Source organism: Mus musculus, chromosome 16 (assembly GCF_000001635.26).
Source record: "Mus musculus strain C57BL/6J chromosome 16, GRCm38.p6 C57BL/6J".
NCBI classification, from domain to species: Eukaryota; Metazoa; Chordata; class Mammalia; order Rodentia; family Muridae; genus Mus; species Mus musculus.
The window spans coordinates 49,925,649-49,951,794 of NC_000082.6; the positions used below are offsets into that span (position 1 = coordinate 49,925,649).

General features: G+C 43.0%; 1 non-coding gene across 4 annotated transcripts in view; it reads right to left on the reverse strand.

Moving 5' to 3' along the window:
* Nucleotides 1-272: 272 nt before the first annotated feature.
* Gm5486 overlaps nt 273-26,146 on the reverse strand; it is a 44,269-nt gene continuing 18,395 nt past the window's right edge. For 2 of the 4 annotated variants that reach the window (XR_003951931.1, XR_001781910.2), the window contains 2 exons: nt 3,660-3,864; nt 273-1,412 (listed from right to left, as the gene is read on the reverse strand). This is a non-coding gene — a transcript (predicted gene 5486). Of the gene's footprint in view, nt 1,413-3,659; nt 3,865-9,204; nt 9,282-10,418; nt 10,716-22,506; nt 22,995-26,146 lie in introns of those variants that run through there. The other 2 variants (XR_003951933.1, XR_003951932.1) reach the window with 2 other exon arrangements.

The following is a 26,146-nucleotide window of genomic DNA, read 5'->3' on the forward strand; positions in this document are numbered from 1 at the left end:
AAATCCTGTATTAAAAGAAGTGAAATGAAAAAAAAAAAACAGCAAAGATCCTGCATTTAAAAAAAACAAACAAACAAACCTAATTTCCAGCTTCTATGAAAAAGAAGGAGAGAGAGAGAGAGAGAGAGAGAGAGAGAGAGAGAGAGAGAGAGAGAGAGAGAGAGAGAGGAAGGAAGGAAGGAAGGAAGGAAGGAAGGAAGGAAGGAAGGAAGGAAGGAAGAAGGAAGGAAAGAAAGAAAGGAAGGAAGGAAGGAAGGGAGAGAGACAGAGACAGAGAGAAGGCAGAAGATGCGGAAGGAGGAGGAAGAGGAGGAGGAAGAGGAGAAGGAGGAGGCAGCAGCTGTACTGGGAACAGCACAGCTGGGGCTGCACAACCTAGGCTCTTTGCTAGGCAAAGCAAAGAGGATCTCCAATTCACAGCTCCTTCCACCATTGCTATTAGAGCATGCATTTCAGTGTTGTGCTTATCGTGCACAGAAGTGTTTCTCTGTGCCTCTGAATCTACGGAATTTGAGAAAACAAAACACATACCCACAGGGGCTTTCCCAGCAAGTGGAAAACGCATCTTTTTGGAAGCAAGGAATAATGTTGATGCTTTCCGCACAAACCCCTAGCACCCCAGGCTCATTTGCATTACCCACTTGGATCTCACTGGTTTTGTTACCACTCTCTGGGAAAGTTGAGGAGTGGCAATGAGCAGACAGTCTGCAACTGTTCATCCAAACCCTTCATAGTTGTTGCTGTTGTAGGCATCGTCCTCCTCTTCTTCCTCCTCCTCTCACTCCTCCTCCTCCAACCCCTCCTCCTCCAGTCATGGGATTACTTTAGTACTAGTGTGGCAGGAGTTCTATAGTCTTCAGCCCTTGCTTGTTTCCTTGCCTGTAGCAAACTTAGCAAATCTCATCCATCAGTCTTCAAAGGGGGTAGGATTTGGGAAGCTAACCTTTAGCTTGTTTGCTTCGAATGTTAAGAGCATGAGTTTCTATTTCTGTCTCTTCTGCCTTTCATAGGCATTAGGAAATACAGGCTCAGACAGGCAAACAACTTGCCCAAAGGGTGGGAATGGGACATCTTGCCCTTGCTACATTTCCTGGGAAGGACAAGGGGATCGTCCCTTGGTTCCCTTCCCTCTTTGACCAGGATGCCTTGTGATATGTGTGCATGAGAGCCCTCCAGTTCTAAGCCCACTAGCTGTTCGCAGGCTTCTCCTTGTCACCCCATCTAGTGGGTGGAGCACGGCAGAGAGAAAGGTCAGGTGTCTGCAGCCTGATGGGATGTCTTCTGTCAACAGGGCATGACCATGAAAGCCAGGTCCTGAAGTCCTGAGGTCACCAGCTGCTTAGGAACAAGGACAGCTAGAAGCTGCCTCTGCTTCTGGCTCCACAATGCCGCCTGGATCTCAGCAGGAAGGTCTAGGGAAGGAAATAAATACCTGTTCTAGAGCTGCAGTGTGACATGGACCCCTTTAGTAAGGTATGACTAGCATGACACATGGAGGGTACACAGTAGCCCCTGTTCACTGTCATCTGAGGTCTCACCTTCCATGATGTTTACTGGTAACTGTAGTTTGAAAATGCTACATGGAAAACTCCAGAGATAACTAAAAATCAAAGGCTTGAAATCCCACTCTTCTGAGTAGCACAATGAAATCTTGCAGCATCCTGCCCATGGTGTGAACGACCCCTTTGTCCAGTGTTTCAAAGAGTTGCCCCATTAGCTGCTATGGTACTGCAGTGTTTTGTTCAATTAACTTTTACGTGGGTGATCTCATTTATGTATGACATTCCCCTCTCCTCATCCTCTCATGTAAGCATTGTAACACATCATCACAAAAGGTGTTATTACTCTATAAGGTATTCAAGAATAATTGCATGACTTTTCTTGTATGTCATAGTTGGTTTATTATTACTTATTAGTCTCTTACTATGCCTGGTTTATAAACTTTATCATAGGTAAGTTTCAATAAAAAGGATACCCATATATGATTTTGTACTATCTATGATTTAGAGCATCTTATGGGGATAAGAATGTAATAGTGTATAAACATCCTCAGAAAAGAGAAAACCTATACAATTGCTATTAGTAGTATAGGCCAAGCCTTGAATTCTGAGATTCTTCTTATCAGTTGCTGTCACTGGGTCTACACGATGAGTGCATACTGTGTATCATGTTCTTAGACAAATGCAGTACTCCTTTCATCCCTATCGATGAATGACTACTATGTATTAGATTCTTAGACAAATGGAGCACTTCTACCATCCCTGTCTATGAGTACCTACTGTGTGTCAGGTTCTCAGATGAATGCAACATCCCTACCATTTATGACAACGTTGGCTACAGAGATGATTCTTTGCTGTGTATGAATCCTATCAGAAGAAAATCCCCAGGAAGTCCTGAGACTTCTGTACCTATAGCTGTAAGTCAGGGTGGAAACAGCCTACTATCAACTGAATGTTTGTGTTCCTCCCCCAAATTCAGATTGAAAGTATAACCACTGCTGTGGTGATGCTGGGTACGTGATCTTTGGGCTATATAATTAGATTGGGTTCATAAGGGTGAAGCCTTTCTGACAGCTGTCAGGAAGAGGAGATAGTCAGAAACAGGAGCTGGTGGACCTGTGTCTTTCCAACATCCAGAACTGTGAGAAATAACTGATCTTCAAGCTACCTCATCTACAGGACACTGATGCAGCAGACCAAGTTAAGCTATGACCCACGGACATTCTTTGGTTACAAACTCACCAATTATACTTCTATAGAATGACCAGTAATCAAAAGTGCCCTTCAGAAATTTGGGACAAAAGTTCTGTCTAGAATATAGATTGATGGATGCTTGCTTCAGGTTCCAGGAAGTAGTCAGTAATAACAACTCAAGCTTCTAAGAACTCCTAGTCCTTTATTAAGCACTTTGAACTTGTTATCATTTCTTTAAATCACACAACACCGGGTGGAAGGTTCTTTTGACACGTTTTATCCATGAAGCAGGTAAGGTTTGGAGAAAAATAAATGTTACCCAAGGTCACCCTGTTGATAGAAGACACTGGCAGGTTTCAAAGCCTCAGTGTTCCCGCACAGTGCCAAGGAGGGCTGCTTGAATTTCAGACCACTGGATCTGTGGGCTTCTGGGTAGCAGTTTATACCAGCTGCAAACATGGTTTCTACAGCTGTCTTCCTGAAGAACATACCAGAGTGAACTTCCTGCAGCCATATCTTCCGGATGACTGACAGGCCTGGTGGCAGTAAGACCAGGTTGACCTATTTCAGTTTGACAGCTACATTCTGACACATTTAAAAGTGAGTACATAAACAGTGAATTTTACTACAGAACCAAACAGAGGAAAGCTGAATCACCATTCTTTCTTGTTTCTAAGGTTCATAGCATCAATATTCTAAACCCAAGATGTACCTTAAAAATCAGTGCATAGGCTTAAATGTGGTAGGTTCTCTCTCTCTCTCTTTCTCTCTCTCTCTCTCTCTCTCTCCTCAAGAAAAGTTATGGATCTTTCAAGTCAGGAGAATTAAAAAGCTGCAATTAAAATAATTGTATATCCTAAAGATCAATGGCATCTTACAAAGAGAGGCTGAAGCAGTGTTTGACCAGAACATCAATACCTAGTAAGCAATATGATTTCAAAATACGCTTGTTAGAAAAACCAATACCTCCGTTAAAAAGATACTGAAGTGTTTCATTAGGAAAACTGTCAGGCAGGTTGTGAAGAACTGAATGGATGCTTTCTGCAGCGCCAGGATCTTCAACACATGAGCTGTCTTGTTTCCTCTTTCCCACACCTTCTCTGACTCAGGGAAATTATGAGGCAAATCCCCTCTGCCGGGGCTTCTCACCAGTAAACGTTTGGTGCTGTGTCTGTTAAAAGACAAGAAACACTTTTTAACAAACATTACAACATTAACACACCACCCTAAAGTCATCACAGTTCCCTAAAATCAATATTAATAAAGTCCTCAATTGCATCATTGATGTATTTTCATTTCCGTTATTCCTTTATTAATAACCTTTACTCGTTTTTTAAAAAATGATTTATTTATTTTATGTCTGTGAGTATGCTGTAGCTATCTTCAGACACACACCAGAAGAGTGCATGTGATCCCATTACAGATGGTTGTGAGCCACCATGTGGTTGCTGGGAATTGAACTCAGGACCTCTGGAAGAGCAGTCAGTGCTCTTAACTGCTGAGCCAGCTCTCCAACCGACCTTTACTCTTTTTAACCTCTTGAAGTTATTTTTCTCAAGATCCAAATAAGTTCCACATCCTTTTTTTTCTGTTTGTTGTTGCTAAGGAAACCAAGTCAAGTCTCAGGGTGTGAGTCGCACACTGTGGCTTCACTTCAGGGATGGGATCGGTACAACACAGTTTCCTCTGTATCCTTTTCTCCCACCATACCTTTACATGGGTATCGGCTGCTGTAAGGACATGCACTCCTGATTTTGCTTTTGGTATGTCTGTAAGGAGGTATGAGATGTTTGGTTGTCTCTAGTTATTATTAGCTATTGATAATGGCTTAGCTTTCAGCATAATCAGCACTTTTAATATCTCTGTCCCACATTCTAAAATCATGCCTCCCCTCCACTCCCCAATCCTTAAAAATGGTGAGTCTGAGATGCTGTGCCTTCTGCTCTGCATTCGGAGCCTTTTATTTTGAGGAAGAATCATGCTTTCTGTTCACCCCTCAGTGTGTTCTGCAGTGACCTAAGCATAGTGGGTAACCGGAAATGAATGGGCAATAGAGACTGCAAGAACTTCTTTTACTTGTTTTGGCTAATATCCACTTATTAGTGAGTACATGCCATGCATGTCCTTTTGGGTCTGAGTTACCTCACTCAGGATGATATTTTCTAGTTCCATCCATTTGCCTGCAAAACTCAAGATGTTCTTGTACTTAATAGATGAGTAGTATTCAACTGTGTAAATGAACTGCATTTTCTGTGTCCATTCTTGTCGTGGGACATCTAGATTGTTTCCAGCTTCTGGCTATCACAAATAAGGCCATTATGAACATAGTAGAATGCCCCTGTGGCATGGTAGGTCATCTATTCCCAAGGGTGGTAGAGCTTTATCTTCAGGTAGATCTATTTCCAATTTTCTGAGGAACCTCCAGATTAATTTCCAGAGTAGTTGTACCAGTTTGCAATCCCACCAGCAATGGAGGCGTGCTTCTCTATACAGTCCACAAGACTCAAAAATCTCAACAAGATGAGTGATGAGTGAGGATGCCTCAATCCCACTTGGGAGAGAGAAGAAAGCAATCACAAGTGGGGAGGGACCTGGGAGGGAAAGTGGATGGAGTTGGGAGGAGGAGTGGGAGGGTGGGGGAAAGGTGTGTGTGGGGGGGGGGGGGGCGGAACCTGACCTGGTATTGGGTGAGGGAAGAAGTCTGAAGCCCTGAGGGCCAGCAGAAAGAATGTAAACAGGAAACCTCCAGAAATAGGAGGTTGGGGGGACCTCCAGAATGTACCAGAGAACTGAGAGATGAGAGACTCCCAGGACTCCCAGGGAGGTACCTTAGATGAAATGCCTGGCAATAGGGAGAGGGTACTTGTAGAGCCCACCTCCGTCAGGAAGACAGGACATCAAGTTGGCATGGGTTGCCATCCCACACTCAAATCTCTGACCGATAATTGTTCCTGTCTGAAAGAATTACAGGGATGGAAATGGAGAGGAGCCTGAGGAAAAGAATGTCCAGTGACAGGCCCAAAGTGGGATCCAGCTCAAGGGGAGGTCTTAAGGCCTGACACTATTACTGGGGCTATGGAGTGCTCACAAAAAGGGATCTATCATGATTTCCCTCCAAAAGACCCAACAAACAACTGAACAAGTCAGATGCACCCAACCATATTTGCACCCAACCAATGGACAGAAGCAGCTGACCCCTGTTGTTGAATTATGGAAGCTGAAAGAAGCTGAGGAGAAGGGCAACCCTGTAGGAGAACAGGTTAATCTGGACCCCCCCCCCAAGATCTTTCAAACACTGGACCATCAAACAGTCAGCATATACAAGCTGATATGAGGCCCCCAACACACATACAGTAGAGGCCTTCCAGGTCTGTGTTCATTCAGAGATGAAGCACCTAACCCTCAAGAGACTGGAGGCCCCAGGGAGTTTAGAGGTCAGGTAGGTTGGGGGGTGGGGGATCCACGTGGAGACCAGGTGGGGTGGGGAAGAGGTGTGGGATGAGGAGCAGTTGCGGGGTTGGATGGGGGGCGGTGTCGGAGAATGGAATATGGAGTGTAAAAAATGAATTAAAAATTAAATTAAATTAAACTAAGCAAATTTCTATTGCAAAACCCTCACTTGCAGTTCTGAGTGTGTCAGACAAACACCTGGACCCATAAAACAAATAAGCAGCACTGGACCGCAAGGAGCGCCCGTTCAGCAGTGGTCCACGAGGCTGTCACTTACATAGCGCATCATCTCCCAGGGTTCCGTTGTCTTTAGCATGATGAAGGACCTGTGGTACAGAAGCACCAGGCTCTCCCAGGCTTTCCTTCTTCCCTGCACCACCTACTTCTGCGTTCACTTTAAGAGACTCCATAGTTGACTAACTACATCCCATTCGATGTATGAAAACTCAAACATCCCATATACATGGAGAGCAAATCGTGTGAACGGCTTCTTCTAGGCATTCAGGGAGAGAGCCATGTCTGTGGGCAGATATAGAAACCTCGGCAGGGTCAGAGGCAGCTATAGAGGCCAGGTTCTATGAGTGTGTTTCTAGATGTCCTCATTTAATCGGTACCCATTGTTTCCTCCCCAGTTTTAGACTAGTTTCATCACATTTGGTTCGTATAGTCCTGCAGGAGATATAGCAGGGCTATGCACACATATGGCAGGGGCTTTCTGATGTTTGCCGCACTGCTAGTTAGTTTTTATTATGTAGATGCAACCTATAAGTGTGTACTTGAATGTATATAAGGGAGCATAGTTAGAAAGGAACACACATATTTTCTTTGCAACTTAGGTTTTAAACACTGTCATTACTAATAGGTGTGACATATTCTGGCACTTTCTTTTCTGTTCTACTTCTTTGTACAAAAAAAACTAAAATAAAAATGCTGGTTGTGACCCACTAAATGTATTTTAAAATGTACAGGTGGGTCGTAACTTTCATCTTGAAAGGCACATCCCACAGTGAAGGCAGAGACTGAAGACATAAAAGCAACGTTCTTGGGTACCAGACGGATTCCAGCTGCAAGTTATTCGCCTAGAAAGAAATGAGCATCGTGCACTGTGGGTGGGGTCAGAAACTGGAACAACACTGTATTTCCCAGATGACAGGACACCCCTGTCTGACCCAGATGATCTGAGAAGCACTTTGTGTATAATTTGTGATCAGGTGATTCTGAGAAGTAAATTAAGATCCCACAGACATCCATCAAGGAGAGAGGAGCCCGCTGGCCCATGGCAATCTGTCTGAAGCCTGTCTTTCCTATTGTGGCCTTGATAGATCTGCACTTCCAAACAATAACTGTTCATCACACCAACCCAGTTCTATTTGTCCAGCTCGGCAGAGCACACTGTGCTCTCTGAAGCCACAAAGGGGAGGAAATATTCCCTCCCACACTCCTGGATGATGAATTTTCCACCTCTACATAAAACTCCCTGTATAGGGCATGGCTTCTGGCTTTTTGACTCCCTACTATATGACAAAAGAACTGGGTTGAAGACCAATAATAATATTGCTGCCACAGTCAACTCCGAATACCAAATATTTTTTCGCCTCTTCACTTATAAAGAGTTTCCAGTTCTAGAGAAGGGGGGAGGGGAGACAAAAAAACAAAAATAAGGGGAAACGAAAATCCACACAATATCAGTAAGTTTACCCTTGGGATCAAGTCACTTTCTCAGATGATGTTTTCACAGCATAAATTTTTTATGCGTTATGCTCAGATTTTAAGTTGTTTGGGCAGAAATAAAAACTTCCCTCCAGCTTTTATTCGGCTCCCACAGAGAGCTTTTCTCTCAACACACACACACACACACACACACACACACATACACACACACACACACACACACACAAGTATCAATACAACTAAAAAGTTGATGTCTCTTACAATTAGGCTCCCATACCAAGACCAGACAACCTCAAGATGCTCATGTTTGAATTTGCTAATATTCTGGGTAACTGTTAGGAACTAATAATCCATGAGTCATGAAAAAATTAAAAAGATTATTCTGATGTTTGTTTATTGTGAGTTAGATTTGCAGGGAAATAAAATCACTCTGGCAGCAAAAACTGCACACACTCACATTCCCTTGTATGAATTAATTATACTTAACTACTTTCTAATGTCCTGATTAATTATTTCCTGTTCCAGTCAGTTGATTGTGCATTTTGATATGAAACCTGCATTGTGATGAGAGTCTTAGACCTATTTTTCATCTTGCTTCAGGCCCCCCACAGAGCTGAACTGAGCAAGTAACTTCAAAGGAAGCCATATCTTCAACAGTACTCCAGGAGGGCTATATCACACACAGGTGGACACACCACATTTTTGGTCCAGGGCATGGAAGTCACCACTTATACACAGGCAACAGTGAACAGGGGATTTAATGCTTTTGCACTATTTGTGACAAATAAGACTCTGTCCAGTAAAAACACTGAGGACTTATCACCCACCAACACAACCTTGGATGTGTACAGTAATCAGTCCTAGAAGTTAGAGTAGACAAAGCTGTGCAGGTCTTGGAAACTAACCGAGAGAGGCTAACAGTAGCTATTTTCCTCCAGTGCAGTCGTAGCATCCCTAAACATGCTATGAGGCAATACAAACACATTACCTGACAGTTCTGTGTTCGGTGTTCTAAAATCAAGATGTCAACTGAGTTGTGTTTTTTTTCCGTAGGCTCCGGTACAGAATCTGTTTTCTTGTCTTTTCCAGCTTCTAAAGGATGTCACACTCCCCGACCCTTTTATGCATCTTCAGAGCCAGCAAACTAGCATCTTTAAATCTTCAACTCATGATCCATACCCTCATCTCTTCCTATTATTGCCTCCTTTCCTTATATGGACTATTGTGATTACACTGGGCCCAGGTAATCCACTCCCCTATTCAAAATCTCTTAACTCAATCACATCCACAAGATGTCTTTATAACATAAGATCACATTTGCAGGTTATAGAGATTAGAATGTGTATGTTTTTGGCTGGTGTGATGGCTTGAATGTCTCCTCCAAACTCACCGTCTTGAAATGTGATGGCCATTGTGATGGTATAGCCTTTGGAGGGACTAGTTGATTATTCAAGGGTAGGTTGGTTCCTGTGATTAAAGAGGTGGGGGATGCATTAGTTCTTTTTCTTGTTGTTAGTTAAAAAAAAATCAGACAAGGGCTGGAGAGAGGTTCAGCAGTTAAGAACACTGACTGATCTTCTAGAGGTCCTGAGTTCAATTCTCAGCAACCACATGGTAGCTCACAGCCATCTGTAATGGGGTGTGATACCTTTCTGGTGTGTCTGAAGACAGTGACAATGTACTCACATACATAAAATAAATATTTTAAAAGAAACCAGACAAAAGCAACTAAAACAAAGAAGAGTTGACTTGGGGTCGTGGTTTGAGGATAGAGTCCATCACTGCAGAAAAGGCATGGTGACAGGAGCATGGGGCAGCTAGCCATATTGCATCCACAGACAGGAAGCAGAGAATGGTGGATCCCAGTGTCCAGATCACTTCATATTTCTGTTGTTGTTGTTGTTCATCTGGGGACTCCAACCCATGGAATGGTTGTGATCACACAAAGGATGAGTCTTCCTACCTCAATTAACCTAATCTAGAAACTCTCTCACAGACACCCCCAAGGTTGTCTCCTAGTGGATTCTAGATCCAATCAAGTTGGGAATCAATATCAATTATCAAAGGAACTGGGTGCTCTTCACCATGTGTATTCTGTCACTATGAGATGCTGTTTGTCACAGCATCAAGGATGTAGCAAGAAAAGTGACAGTGCCAGATATGGCCTCTAGCTCCTGGACTTCTCAACGTCCAGAACAGCAGCTCTCAACCTGTGCATTGTGACCCTTTTGGGTGGGGTTGTCAAACAAATCTCTCATGGGGGGGGTCACATATCATATATCTGGCTTATCAGATATTTACAATATGATTCATACCAGGAGTAAATTTACATTTGTAAAGGAGTAGCAAAAATAATGGTATGGTTGCAGGTCACCACAACATGAGGAACTGTATTTAAGGGTCACAGCACTAGGAAGGTTGAGAACCACTGCTTTGGAGCCATAAAATGAGCACAGTGTTTAAAATTTATCTAGTCTGTGATTTATGTCATAGCAACACAAAATGGACTAAGACTTCATGCTACCACACACTAAGTATGAGACCAAACAGGACTGAGTAAACAGAAGGCCTAGGCGTATGTAGCCAGGTCTATGCAGGTCCTACCAGAGAGGAGCAGGAAGTCTGAAGGTGTGAATTGCTATGTGAAGATGACGATGACGTCAATGATACCCCAGGGTGACTCTTGCCTTTTTCCTGGTTACTGTGGATTTATATTCAGCTTCCCTTATAGTCACTGACAATCCAGGATCTTAGCCTGTTTTGCATTGTTGTAACAAAACATCTGAGAATGGGTAATTTATGAAGAGAGATTTACTTCTTAGAGCTCTAAAGGCTAGAAGCCCGAGGTAGAGGAACCACACCTACTGAGAATCCTCTTGTGACATATGCTGTTAGAACACAGAGGATGAGCTGTCCCCTATGCACGAAGAGGGAAAGTACCCAGACTTGTTCTTTTACTGAGAATCCGCTCTGGCCCCAGCCACCCAACTCCTGCTCGGATAACATTCTTTTATTCCTGAGGGCCGAGCCGTCATGACTTTGCCAGTTCAGTTTAAGTCTCCCCTCTCAACATTGTGCTAGAGACTAAAAGCCCGTGAGTTTTGGGGAACCCCGTCACTAAGGTTTAAAATTAGCTAATACATATGGGGAGGCCTAAAGACAGCAGGAAAGCCACCTGAGAGTGTGAGCAATAGGACTAAACTACTAAATTAACACACTGTTGATTTTATCAAGTCATGTAGTAAACACATTACGCTTGGGGAAAGGAGTGAAGAATCAGGCCAGTTAATGAGCTCAGGAGCATAGAATTGGGGCGTCACCCTGTGCTCCGACGCTGCTCCTTCTCTTGACAAGCCCACTGAGCCTGTCCCCACGAGAGACAAGTACATCTGACACAGAGGCTGAAGTCCATAAGTCTGCGGTCATGTAACTATTTGTTCTTGACTCTGGTTCCAGGCTCACTATGAAGCACTGGGATAATTAAGCTTCCCAGTGAGCCCTCTATACAGAGAGAGGGCAGGCTGTCAATCTCAGGTCTGCTTGACAGACAGACTCTGCTTCTCATAGAAAAAAAATTAGCAAGCCGGCATGCTGGCTTGCATATATTTATGCCTTGGGAATTTACTTAGCATGAGTCAGCACCTCTAGGCTGTCAATCTTTGATCTTCGTGACAGATACTCTAATTTTGCATGAAAATTAACAAACAGATAAGTGGGTTTATATTTATTAATGCCTTATGAGCTCAGTTAGAAGGAGGTAGAATCAATTCTGACCAGCTCACACGTTTCTGCAAGACCTGACTGCAATGAAAATTATACCTTTAGGTTCTCCAGGCTTCGAGTTGTGCAGCTAAAAATCCTGCCCTCCCTTCTCATGGATACCACCCTTATTTGTCATTTATCTGCTCTACCACATATAGTCATCACATTTGCTGTGTTCACTCTTGCACACCGAGCCCTAACACTGTGCCTGGCACAACAATGCTGCCTGCTAAATCTCTGGTGAACAACTGAATGTGTGGCCTTGACCTTCCTCCTGCTACAAGAGAGTATAAAATGGATACTACGATAATGAAAGATTCCAGAGGAGATATTATAAATTAAGGGAAAGGTCACATTCAAGATTAGACAGAGGAGGCTTTGGTGGAGTTAACAGGAAGCTGTCTCCCCAGGAGACAGCCTGTTAGACCAGCCTGTGACAGGACAAAGCTGCAGCCGTGACAGCACGGCCAGGAAGCATCACTAACAAACAGCTGGGCATTTCTATTTGAATTTTGAGACATTATGGCAGGTCAACATGTCCCAAAGCAAGCTCAGCTTGAAAAAAAATCTGTACTCTTAAATATCTCCCAGGATCTTCAGTTTGGCACGATTTCGGATTTCTCTCCCTTTAACGTTCACCCCAGTTAATAAATGAACTACCCACAGGGGATTCTGACATCATTGGTACCTCAGTTCTAAGTCCTGACCTGGAAAACCCCTGGGTATTCACCTGCAGCAGCTTTCCAAGCTGGTTTCCCCGTTGTTCTTTCACTTTTGCTTCCTATCCACCTCTCTCTCTCTCTCTCTCTCTCTCTCTCTCTCTCTCTCTCTCTCCCTTCTTCCCACCTTCCTCCCTCCTTCCGTCCTTGTTTGTTTTTGGATTGGTTTTGTTTGTTGTTTTTCAAGACAACAGGGTGTATCAGTGTGGCCCTGGGCTGTCCTAGATCTCACTCAGCAGACTGGCTAGCCTCAAACTCACTTTCCTCTGCCTCTCAAGCGCTGAGCGTGCACCAGCACCTCCCGTTTTCCTCTTTTACCTTTTCTTATCGTTTTTTGAACAAGTTCCATAAGAGCAATTCAGCTTTTGTTTTGCTTTCCTGTTTTGTGTTTATTTCCTATGTTTTCCTATGGGTCAAACCCAGGACCTTGGCAAAGTCAGGAAAATGTTCTACCAGAAGACACACTCCTCCCAATCCTTAAAAAAGAAAAAGAATGATAATTTAAAAGTTCAGCTCCTCCCTCTCTGACCCCTCTTTTGGAAGTCTTTCCAGGTTCTGCCTTCAACTGGCTGCAGAGAAACCTCTCTAACAGCTGAGGGTACAAACATCCATTCACACACACCCTACTGTTTTATACCAAAGATCCTGCTATCTTCCATTGCAAAGGCAATTCCTCCTCTTCTATGTAGGGAAGCCCACTCCCTTTTCATGTAGATGCCTAGTCTCTTCTGCCCCCTAGTTTGTCAGGCTAGTGAACTGCCTTTCCTTTTCCTGTCTCTGTTGAAGGTCCTTCTCGCTCTATAACCCCATGGGGGTCAAGGTAGGCATGGAATTTTTCTTTGTGGGTGGAACCTAGACATGGAGGTTTGTAGAGAAGAAACTGGTGTTGAAAATTTTTAGACATCAAAGGACATTCTGACGCTAGAGCTTTGGAAACTGAGCCCGAGACAGCCTGACCTTACTCCCTTTCTAAAGCCCTTACTTTTCTTTATTGCTCAACCTGGTAAGTAATCATGGCGTTCCTATCCTGAAGCCCAGGAGAAGCAGGAAGTCTATTTGATGCTTCCACAAGCAACTTCAGCCTCTCTGGTGAGAGACATAAAGGACCTTAGAAAATTTACACAGAGGGAAACTCCAAGAAAGTGAGTCATGCGAGCATAATGAAGAGAAAATAAAGAGAATATAGTTGACCATGGGTATTCCCAGTCACTTCGCAGAGACAGGGTGACTAACTCTCAGTGACTCACCCTAATAGCCTCCAGATGGTCCAGACTAATGTGAAATTTCTGTAGAACTGATAACTCGGGTATCCCTACAACTGGAAAGTGTATTGGCATCAGGAGTATTCTTTGTCAGAAACATAGACACATTTGTGTCTTTAACATAAATATCAGAGATTCCTGAATAGCAATAAATTCACAAATTGTGCTGGTTTCGCAGGTTTCAACTTACCAGGTAATCAATTACTCTAACCCTTGACAGTGTGGCTATCCACAATCATACTTTCTTCTTTTTCAATCTTAATTCCTAACATCAACGCTAAGATCATGTATTCCACCTTGCACACACTATAGAATGGCAGTGCCTTACTGGCTTGGAGAAGTTGGAGAATCAAACCAAATCAGCAGAGACCAAAGGCTGAGGTCTGTGATGGAGACAAAGAACCATTAGTGTAGGCACATGTCCAGGTCTAAGAAGGAGGTCTGATGGATAGATGTTAGAGTGAACTAAGTCAGGCAGTGGGAACTACTAAACTCAAGCAGCAGAGGCAGGAATTCTCTGCCTGTCAGTTCTTTGACCACATACATCACATAGGGTGGTCACATGACAGATTGTTGGTTCCATCTTTATTACAGTTTTATTGCTTTGCTTTCTATTGCTGTGACGAACAGCATGACAAAAAGCAGTTTGGAAAGGAAAGGGTTTATTTCAGCTTGCAGTTTATAGTCAGTTGCTGGTAGAAGCATGGCAGGAACTAGACATGTGGGCCATGGAGGAGCATTGCTGTATTCATTACTTTTCTATTTCTATAAAATATCATGGCCAGGCAATTTATAAAAGAAAGTGTTCAGATGAACTTACAGTTCTAGGGGATTAGAGTTCATGTTGGTACGGTGAGTATATGGCAGTAGAATCAGTGGAGAGGTAGATCTATCTGCAAGCCCTTCCCCATGACACACCTCCTCGAACAAAGCCACACCTCCCAATCCTTCCCATACAGTTCCACCAAACGGAGATGAAGCATTTAAATTTACAAGCCTATGGAGGCATTCTTATTCAAACCATCACAACTTCTTACTGGCTTGACCCTCATGGCTTGCTCAGCCTGCTTTATTATATAACCCAGTACCATCTACCTTGGGTGACATTGCCCACCATGCCTTCCTACATAAATCATTAGTTAAGACAATATTCTGTAGACTTTCCTACAGTCCAATTTTATAGAAGTGTTTTCATAATTAAGATCCCTTCCCCAGATATGTGTAGGTGTGTAAGCAGATGGCAAAACCAACCAGCCCAGCTGTGTGTGCTGGATGTCTTTTCTTTCATGGACTCTTCTTAAGGTTGTTGACCTCTTTGTTGGTCTGGTGTGTTTGGTAAGTTCACATGATTATCTCATGTGGTTTTAATATGTCCATGTATCCATGTGTTTCTGATGTACTTTGTTAAGCTTATAGGCAGTATCCTTTTATTTGCAGGAAGAAGTTATCAGTTATTAGTTCCTTATGGTTGCTGCTGGACAGATGGTGTCCACATGCACAAATGAGATGCACAGTCATTCTCTCTCAACATGAAGCCAAACTCTACTTAATAAGATGGAGTCACTGAGGGCAAGGCACAGTGTTATAGTCATAGTCTCAAACACCTTAGAGAAAGACAGTAACTTGGAGCAGGGCACAGCCTGGTCTGCACAGTTGGGTAGTGACCCTCTCAAAATATACCCTCTTCTAATAGTTGGGACTTGAGGCTATGATAGTTTTTTTGTTTTTGTTTGTTTATTGTTGTTGTTTTGGTTTGTTTGTTTTTTTTTAAAAAAAGGATTGTTGAAGATGTAATTAAGCTAAAACCGTTTGAGGCAAGTATAGAAAACGGCATAGAACACACCTCTCTTATAACAATACCTATAACAACCTGCTGGCAACCTGGTACCTGTACCAGGTTGCACATACCTGCTTTTAAAAATGGAAGTAAGCTATTTCCCTTAGTGATCCCTGGATAGTGCCCATTTCTACACAAACACATCTGGAAACACATCTGGAACCTATAAGCAAGGGGTCAATTCAGACCACTTTTGGATGAATACCAGTAAAGCAAACTGTGTCCTCTGAGTGAACCTTTAGAAAGAATACCTACTTATAATTAGGCATGCATATGATTAAAACCAGATGCATTATTGTTAGCTAATGAAAGAGACAGAGACAGTTCTCTCTAAGGATGTAGCCCCTAGTAAGTTGACCACTCTCTATCTGAAAGCCACACATCTAGGAATATTTGAGCAGCATCAATTGGTGTTGAAGGCTTAAAAATAGATGACACCAGTTTGGGTGAGTAAGGAAGAGCAAACCCATCTGGGAAGAGTTTGGAGGGAGGGGTGAATGTGAGCAAAACACATTCCATGAGACTCTCAAAGAGAAAAAAAAAATAAAGATCTGTTCCCAAAGTGGGGGACAGGGGGAGGACAAGCAGATGCATTATGGGTAGGTCCATGCACAGTAAGCCAAAGTTTACATAATCCAAACATATCAACCAAAACAGAGAACCATTTGTGCTAGTATAATAACCCTTAAAAAAAAAAAAAACAAGCTCTCAGATTTGAATAAGAATGGCTCTTGTAGACTTATATATTTGAATACCTGGCTCCCAAATAGGTGTACCTGTTTGGGAAGAGTTAGGAGCTGTGACCTTGTTGGACAAGGTATGCCATTGGGGGCTGCTTTGATGTCAAAACCCATGCCACCTGCCCATTACACTCTCTGCCTCTTATCTGTGGTTTGAGATGTGAACTCGAAACTGCTGCTTCAGCCACCTGCTGCATGCTTTTTCTGATCCACTGTCCTGCATGGACTATTATCCCTGTGGAATTGTAAGTTCAGAATGAACCTTTCATTTTATAAGTTGCCCTGGTCTTGATTTGAATGGTTTCCTTGGTACTTTGCAATCTTTATGAGTCTTTAGGTCAACTCTTTAGATATGAACCTGGGAATACCAAACTCAGACTCTGACCAAGGGTAATATCTTGAAATGAGATTATCCTCAATTGACCAGAGGTCCCTAAATCCAATGACAAAGATACTTGTAAGGATAGAAAAGATATCAAAGAAGCAAAGATTAGTATCAAGCAACCACTAGCCAAGAGACCTCTGGAGTCATCAGAAGCTGAAAGACACAAAGGAGGATCCTCCCATAGAGCCGTCAGCAGGAGAACAGCCCCGTTGAAACCCTGATTTTGAAGTTCAGACCTCCATAATGGTTCTGAAATTCACTTCAGTTTTTATACTTTGTTATACCAGCTATAGAAAACTAATATAGACACCAAAGTATCCCTTGAAATAAGGTCTAGAATATATATCTGCCCCAGAAATACTGGTAGAGCTACCAAGCAAAAGCAGGTCACTGTCACCCGGTAGGTGTAGCGTTGTGAGTGTTGCTGTGCTGTTGAATGTGCCCAGAGAGACACTTGACCAATCATTACTGGTTCGGAAAGGGAGAAGGAAGACACTCAGAGAAAGAGAATAGAAGAAGAAAATGAAGGAAGGCTGTTGGAAGATGACCCTGAATGGATTCTTGAAGAATGAAGGGTCATTTGGATGAGGAAGACAGAGGTGATGTCTGACTAGCTGGACAGTTCACTGTTAGCCGTAACCAAATGGGAGGTATCGGTGTTAGAGGGTCGGGTGTCCAGGCAGGGGTCAGGTGTGAAAATTGTTGGAGTCTAATGGAAGGACTGATTTCTTTCTTAGAGCAAACTATTAACTGGGTAGAAGTGTAGAGACCCTTTAAGTAAGACAGGTGAAAAGGTCCCCTAGCTAGTCCTGGTAACTTGTCTTTTCTGCTCAGAATCCCAAAGTGTTACACAGAACCATGCCATTTTATAAACCTCCATTTTGGTTGAAATGTGACAGTTACTAGATTCTTACCCACCCACCCATCCCCGCCCTCATAGCTGATTATGCACTACTGTATACTCTACTGTGAGCATGCACTAAAACCTGTTGCATAGAATACCCCTTCTACTGATACCTGTATCAGGAAGGACCCCACACTGTCCACAGAGCCCTCATAATGCCACTGTCTGCTTGTCTGTCTATGGCACTGACAACTCTTCTAATAAATCTCCAATCTAAATGGACTGTCCACCTTAGTATCTCCCTTGAGCCCCCAAACCCAAACTTTTCCATGGCATTTCCATTTCTTCTGTTAGGATCATGAGATACCCCTATTAGTTTTTGTTTGACCAGAGAAATCCATCACAGTTGCACTTCAATTTAGAGGGGGAATCCCCTGTTCTCTTTTTATTTTTTAAGAACTACTAGCAGCTCATGAGAGGCCCCATAAATTTGAACGGCTCATGCTTGATTTTCAGTTACATAGCTTTATATAGAATTCATGAAGACAGGGAACAAATCGCTTGGGTGACCATTGAATCATTAGTAGTCAGCACACTACCATACTACATACAGTAGGCACTCAGGAAGCATTTGATCTTTAAACAGTAGCAGCTTTCACTCCAGTGAAGGAGGGAGATGGGCGTTAGATACCTCACTGCAGCAGGCACTCCCCCGGTGCTCTTTGGAGAAGTCTGCCAATGAGGAGAACAGGTAGCCTGAGAGGCTAGCTGGTGAGATTAGTCTGTTCTGGGAGCAAAAGAAAAGTTGAAAGATCCTTTTGATCTGAACACCAAGTAGCTTTTAGAGCAGGAAGCAGGAAAAGCAGAAGCAATGGTGATTATGTGTCATGATATGAGGTAAGAAGAATGATGTAAGTAGGAGGTTGGAAAAGAAGCATTAGACATTGGGCTCAGCCAACATCAATGTTCAGGACAGGAGGGTTTGCACTCTGAGGTCTGAGGTCTTTAGTGCTCAACACTGCCTTCCCAGTCTGTGGTAGAAATACCGTGAGTGAAATGAAAAGAGCTAAGAATGACCATGGCTCTTCTAGATAAAGAGAGAGCAGATAACATGTTTAACAAAGGCTTGCTGTGATAGACTATGGGGGCTATTGAGCTACAGCACCCATAGAATCATGTGTTTGAATGCTCGACCCATAGGGAGCAGCACTATTAGGAGGCAGAGCCTTGTTGGAAGAAGTTCATCACTGTGGGGGCAGGCTTTGAGGTCTCCTATGCTCAAGCTACACCCAGTGTGTCACCCAGTCCCCTGCTGCTGCTTTCAAATTAAGATGTAGAATTCTCAGATCCTTCTCTAACACCATGTCTGCCTGGATGCTGCATGCTTCCACCATGATGATAATGGACAGAACCTCTGAAACTGTAAGCCAGCCCCAATTAAATGTTTCCCTTTATAAGAGTTGGTGTGGTCGTAGTGTCTCTTCACAGCAATAAAACCCTAACTAAGACACTTAGAAATTCAGGCATAAAAGAGGCAGACAATTTGTGGTAGAAGACATTAAGTCCAATCATTTACTGAGCCAGGAATAGATGACCCCCCATTTTATCTCACAAAACTCTGTGACATTGGAACCTCATAACTAATTTTATAAATGAAAAGGTTCAGGCCCCAAGAGATGAGAAAGCATGCCTTAGACGCAGTAACAGGAGGTAGACCAGGAGACAATCTGGGCAAGGTGACTATCCGTCCTGAACCAGGAGGGGAAGAGCTGGACCTGTGAAGATTTTCTTCTTTTGAAAGATTTATTTATTTTCTATTTTCTGTGTATGAGTCTTTTGCCTAAACGTACGCCACGCATACTATCTTCCTGTGTGCCAGAGGTCAGAAAAGGGTGCCAGGTTCCCTGAGACTGAAATTATAGGTAGCTGTGTGCCACCCACCATTTAAGTACTAGGAAACAAGCCTAGGTCTTCCAAAACAGCAAGAAGCACTCACTTTAAATGTCTGAGCCACCTCTTCAGCCTCCTCTGTTGTTTTTCTTACTCTTTTTAGTTCTAGAGCCCAGACAGAGACAGGCAGATTTCTGAGTTCGAGGCCAGCCTGGTCTACAGAGGGAGTTCCAGGACAGCCAGGGCTGCACAGAGAAACCCTGTCTTGAAAAACAACACACACACATACACACACACACGCACACGCACACACACACACACACACACACACACACTCCAGTACAGCCTATTACACAATTATGCCTGCCCTTTACAGCCCTCCCACCCCCATCTGCCATATGATGCTCATAGCCTGGCCAGCAGTGGATGGATATGCTGAGGTCAGCCTATGACTTTGAGATTAATTACTGCTCGTATTCATTTAACAAAAAGCAGTCCCTGTTGGATGCTATCTATTTGAGTTTTTCAGACTCTCTCTCGTGTGGGGGCTGAGCATGAATTATTGAGACACACTCACCAGTAAGACAGTGACATTCAGAAATGTAGTAAGGAGACAACGAGGCAGCAAAGGGCACAGTAAAGTCAGCGAGTGTAGAATGGGGGTTGAAACAGGGAATGGCTGATATGGCAGGCTTCGTGAGCTCTGGGCTCAAACAAGCTGCAACCGGGATAATTTTTATCTTTGAATTATTAAGAGAGACTGGATTATCGCTTTGTACCAGGCTCTTTGAATCAGAAAGACAAAAGTGACCACTGTGACAATGATTATGACTAAAATAAGAAATACCAAAACTTGATGTTGGGTGTTTGACAGGTTCTATTGCTGTAGAATCTCCAGCTACATCCAGCAAAGAGTCCTGTTCACAGCACTCCCAGACCATTTTACTTCCATTTGTGACTTCTAGCAGCTCCCACTGTCCTTAGGCCAAGGCCCTGTGTGGCCATGAACTGACCTTTTAAATATATCTCTCCTTGTCTCAGAGATGAACGACAGGTTTGCATCCATTCCAGTGAAGAACCTTCCAGAACAGTATTTGCCAACCTTCCTGATGCTAAGACCCTTTAGTTCCTCATGCTGTGGTGACCCACAACCATAAAATTATTTTCATTGCCACTTCGTAACTATGATTTTGCTAGTTATGTGTGATGATGTAAATATCTGATATGCAGGATATCTGATATGCAGGATATCTGATATGCAAGATATCTGATATGTGACCTCCCCTCCAAGGGGTTGTGACCCACAGATTGAGAACCACTGTTCTAGAAGCGCCATCTAAATGTAGTTTGTTGCCAAATGGTTAGAGAGAAGCAACTCTGCTCTGAGATCACCACATGCATTTGGAAAGCTTAAGGCACTTGGAAGTGGGTGAAAGACCAGCCCCTCAGGGGATGTGGTGTCAGAAAGAGTTAGGCATGAGGAAATCAGTGGAGGAAGGAACATGGAAGCTTTCCTGACTACAGTAAAGGAGTTGTCTTTACCGTAGGCCCTTGGCCTTGAGAAATCAACATGATGCTTGAGACCAAGCTGAAGCTGGGCTGTGGAACACAAGGACAGGGCCTTCCTTCTGCCCTTTTATATGGTGGATCTCAGACACCTATTTAAACAAATGCTGAATAAATATTTAAAGGATGATATTCTAAAGGTTACTGAACTGTAGGGCTAGGCAGCATTCAAGTCTAGACTTACTTCCATGGGTTTTTTTTGTTTGCTTGTTTGTTTGGTTGGTTGTTTTGTTTGTTTGTTGTTTCTTTGTTTTTTGGGTTTTTTCTTTTGGAGGCATAATAACAACAGGAACCAGAAAAGTGATTTCCTTTGCCTAGGAGGTATTTTCTTTCTCTCGGTATTTGTGGTCCAGTCAGCTGTAGCCACACTATTAGGATCAGAGGGACAAGAGAGGATTAGAGGAACAGCGGGTACAGTGCACAATAGACTTCACTCTAGGAGGAGTTTCTGTGATTTGAGGAAGGATGAGAAAGAGAAAGTGAGTTCCTTGTACTCCCATGGATCAAGCTTCTCCGAGAAAAGGAAAATCTTCACACTCCTCTCTCCCTCCTCCATTCCCACCAACTGGGCCTGACCTGCATTGCCCAAGGCTGGGGAAGCAGCTCTCTTTATGAGTCCTTCCTATGTGTTGGTTTCTACACACTTTAAGAATTATTATATATATATTTATATAAGTACACTGTTGCTGTTCCTCGGACACACCAGAAGAGGGCATTGGATCCCATTGCAGATGGTTGTAAGCCCCCATGTGGTTGCTGGGAAATGAACTCAGGGTTCTTAAGTGCTGAGTCATCTCTCCAGCCTCTTGCACACACTTTACATTGATTTCTGTGTCTGGTAAAACTAGTGTTATCAACTTCAGAGGAGACAGGATCAAGTGAGACGATTTAGTACCTGACACCACACTTGCATAACACATTTTAATTATTAACATGGTAGTTATCTGACGTTTGACATTATTTTGAGCTGCTCAGACAACTAAACCCTTCATGGAGGTCCCTTATGCTCTTAATCGCCTGCTGAGCATCCCCCACCTGTGTATAACCTCATGCCATCCTTGCCACGACTCCCAATATGCAACCCAGATAAAAACCAGGAGAGCCTTTCAAATTCTGCATCCCAGGCCCCATCAAATATTTTGCATTGCAAACAGACACAGAGTACCTAGTGATAGAATATTCTATTATACTTTCCTGAAAGGCTATTTTAAAATATTCATCTACCCTACTTAGTAAAAGGGAACCAGTTTGTAAAGCAGGTGAACAAGGCTATGAAGCTCTCTCTTGAGCCACAGAGGAGGGTCGGCCTGTGGAAATTTATTGTGCGAAGTTCATGGGGCCGCGAGATCTTGGTGATGGCGGTTAAACATTAGTGAGGACTGTGCTGAAAGCGAAGCTGATGCATGTAGGAATGAGTGAGCCCCTGTATTGTCTTTCTGCTTTTTTCAGAAAAGATCATAGCATATTAATGGGACGTACCTTTGATTCTTCTTAGGTGGCTACCAACTGAGTTTGAACACACTATCCTTCACTCCTCCACACTGGTCTATGTGGCTGGAGTGCAGTGAATTTTAACAGGACCTTTCCCTCCATCCTTCCTTCCCTCTCTCCCTTACTTCCCCCTTTGATTTATTAATTCACTTGAGAATGTTTGTGCTTTTCCACAACAGGTCAGGCTGGTACTTACTTGTGTGAATTTTCTAAGCAGGGAGGACACTGGATGATGGTAAATTAGAAGTCGCCACAGCAGTGAGAAGAGACTAGCCCTTGCCTTGTCTGTGAGGGGCAAAGGCTCCTAAAGGAAGAAATCTTCCCCTAAGAGCCAAATGACTGCTCCAGTCTGCAAGAACTGGACAGGGACAGTGATGTGTGTTTGTCAGGGGCTGTGGAAAGAGTGTGTGAAGCTCTTCTGAGTTAGTGGCAGGCAGGAGGGCCCCATAACCTTCACTATAGCTAGCTGCCTTGTGCCCTTCTGGCAAGGCGTGTCTATCGCATCTGTGCTGAGAATGGCCTGCTCATAGGTAATATCACACTGGCCACCTCCTGTCATGATCAGAGGAGACTTTGTGATGTCATCTGACCTTGATTCTAACCAGTCACCTCCCGTCTGCACAAATAGAGGTCTCAGTTCTGAGAAGCAGAGCAGCTTGACCTAAACTCAGTGCTCTGAAGGGTGGAGTTGGAAGCAAAACCTGGGACTTTCCTTTTCTAAAACACATACTCTTTGTATAATACACAAAAGGTGGCCTTTGGTTCATCATCGGGTCTGAAAATGTGACCATCAAGCAGGTGCCAGAAATTCCTCTAGGGGATAAAGATTCACCTTAGAAAAGGGTGTGATTCTTTTCCTTTGTTTCCACTCTGAGAACAGACATGGGCAAGGTCTGGAATACTGAAAACGCTTAAGACAAAAGCAAGGGAGGGGCAAGACCAACTGCTTCATAAAGTTGTTTTTACTGTTTACATTATGAATACTCTCATATTGTAAGTTCTTAGATTTCCTAAGCAAATATACTGTAAAGAAATACTTTTTTTTTTTTTAAAGTAAAGCTAAGACTCCTTGGAAGGGACAACCTTACTTTGTCAATAACACAAGAATATTTTATTAAAATATTTACTTTCCTTTTAAATTGTTTGTACATGTACATTTCTGGATGGGAGTGTGTGCATATAATACAGGTGTCTATGGAGGCCAGAAGTATTGGATATCATAGAGCTGGAGTTATAAAGGGCTGTGAGTTGCCAGAGTAGATGCTGGAAATCGAACAACGCAGCTCTTTTGGAATAGCCATCTGTGCACTACCCACTAAGCCATCTCTCTAGCCCTTTGTAGGATACTTGTGCTCTGACAAGAGAAACAAAGGAAGTGACCCAAGTCAATGAAGTTAAACATGGAGAGGCAGACACTGAAGCTCAAAATCGACAGCCTTACTTCAGGTTCTCAGAATGGACTGAGTTCACTGTAAAGAGCTACAAGTCTACATTCTTTGAGCCCGACTCACATTTTTGCTGGACACTTGTTCAGAGTTGTGGATTTTTTTTCCTACCCTCTATGACATGCCTTCATGCCCACTGAAGTGAGTTTCACCTCCTTCAAGAAACGTTTGAAATTCCCTTCAGCAGAAAGCACCCAGTCTCTCCTTCTCAGACCTCGTGGTGAGATCTCTGTAAGTAATTACTCATGTCAATCTTGTCCTTTGGGTAATTAGTCTTTCATCTCTTTCTCCTTCAACATCCCCCTCACCCAGCAAATCACAACTTCTCAAGAATTCTAGCTCAGTATGTCGTCTCTCCAGTGGGACCCAGTCTAGTACTCTGTACATAGTAGGAAATTAATAAATGATTAAATGACTAGTATGAAAATGTGTTTTTCCTGACTTAGGAAAATCTTTAGTGGAATTTCACCATAAATAGCCACCATAAGGAGTTCTCTTACTTCAAACTGAGCCTTTGAAGGACTGCTGTGGGCTTGATGAGTTTTCTTTGATAGGAAAAGAAATGTAACCCAAATACTCTCTCCTGCACTGGGAGGCATCGTTTCAAGAGACTGAGTCGTTCGCAGACAAACATTTGAAATTCTGTACTATGTGCTAAGCCAATTAGAGGCAATTGGATTTATGAATTTTTTATTTTTCTGATTGATTTTCTATTTAGTTTTACTGAATAAGTACTTAAATATCTTCCTATAACATTCACCCCCTTTTCTTGATTTCTAGTCCTAGAGAACCAACCGTTCAGCAATTTATGGGCCCTTCATGCATCTTTTCCCCCTTCCACTTCTTTTAAAGTAGTTTATTGAAATACTCTTCAGATAAAAACCTTGAAATCATTAAGCAGATCACTGTTCAGAATCACATTAATTCTTCTATTTTTCTCCTTAAAAAGAGATGACTGGTGGACAGCTTAGAATAGCAATGAGGTAGGGTATTTATCTATAATACCTCTTTCGTGATGAATAGCTAATTTATTCAAAAATCCCATTACTTGGAACATTTCAATCATCGTGAAATGAGGGCTGATCTGGTCCTCCTTCCCTGGGGACATCCAGTGCTGAGGTGTCCAGCTGGTCATGTTTCCTGAGTGTAAGCCCCACAAAGCTAAAAGTGTGAGCAATCACTTTTTAATTCCTAGACTAAAATAGCCTGCAGGAGCTCAGGCCTCAGCCATCATCATTTTTTTTCCCAGAGAGTTCAGCACCTGTAGAACTTCCTTTTCCTACTTAAATACTGATACAGCAGTTTTGGTTGGCTTCCCCCTGGCATTGGTTTATGGCTTTGTGCCACACCATCTTTGCTAGAAGCATATCAGAGATACAGATTCATACTCCACTCCAGAACTACTGGTTCTGGGTTTGCATTTTCATAATACTATGTGTATGGTCTGGCTGTGGTTTGAATATGTTCAACATGGGTTTTTGTGCTCTGATTTTAGCCCAGATGCCATCATGTTGGGAGGTAGTAGAGCCTAATGAGAGGAAACTAGGTGTCCAAGATTGATGGGTATAAAAGGAATGGAAGGAACTAACACTGTTCCATGAACACTGAGTCAGTTCTTGGAAGAGGTTGATGTAACAAAGCAATACTTGCCTCTCCTTGCCCTCTGGCTTTCTGTCTTGCCATGCCATCTCTCCCTCTCTCTATGATACAATGTAGCCAGGAGCTTTCTCACCAGAACTAGTGCAATATTATTTGAACTCCCAGCTATCCACACTGTGAGTTAGAGCAACCTCTCTTTTTTACAAATTACTAAGATTCAGGTGTTTTGTTATCAGAAAAAGGACTAAGTATAGCAGATTCATATACACATTACAGTTGTGAAACACTGCCACAGATTTTAGAGATGGAGAAACTGTCGCAGATCCCTCTGAGTTCACAAGTAGATGAGGCAAGAGAGAAAAAAGAAATCCTTCTTGGGAAACTTGGATAGAGATCAAGAGAAAAGTGATTAAGAGTGATGCTGAGAATGTTAGAAGGGAAGAAAAACTTCATATATTGCACTTTTGCCAAAAAATCGCTCTGGGCACCAGCCTTTCTACTTGGAGCCAAGAGAAACATCATCCAACTGTGTAATTTGAAATAGGAACTGCTGTGTTTTTTCCAACTCTACTGGGGTGGAGGGGTTGAGATCAGGAAGGCCAACCCAGCAAGGCAGGACCTCTATTTCCCTGTTCCTGACACATTGCAGTCCCACACACTCTGTTTTCTATTCAAGAGCTGGCTTGAGGAAGAATAAGCCATTTTCGCTGCTATTTTTCCCTTGATAAAATCAGTGAGTACTGGAATGGCAGCAATCAAGATATGGTGTGTGTGTGTGTGTGTGTGTGTGTG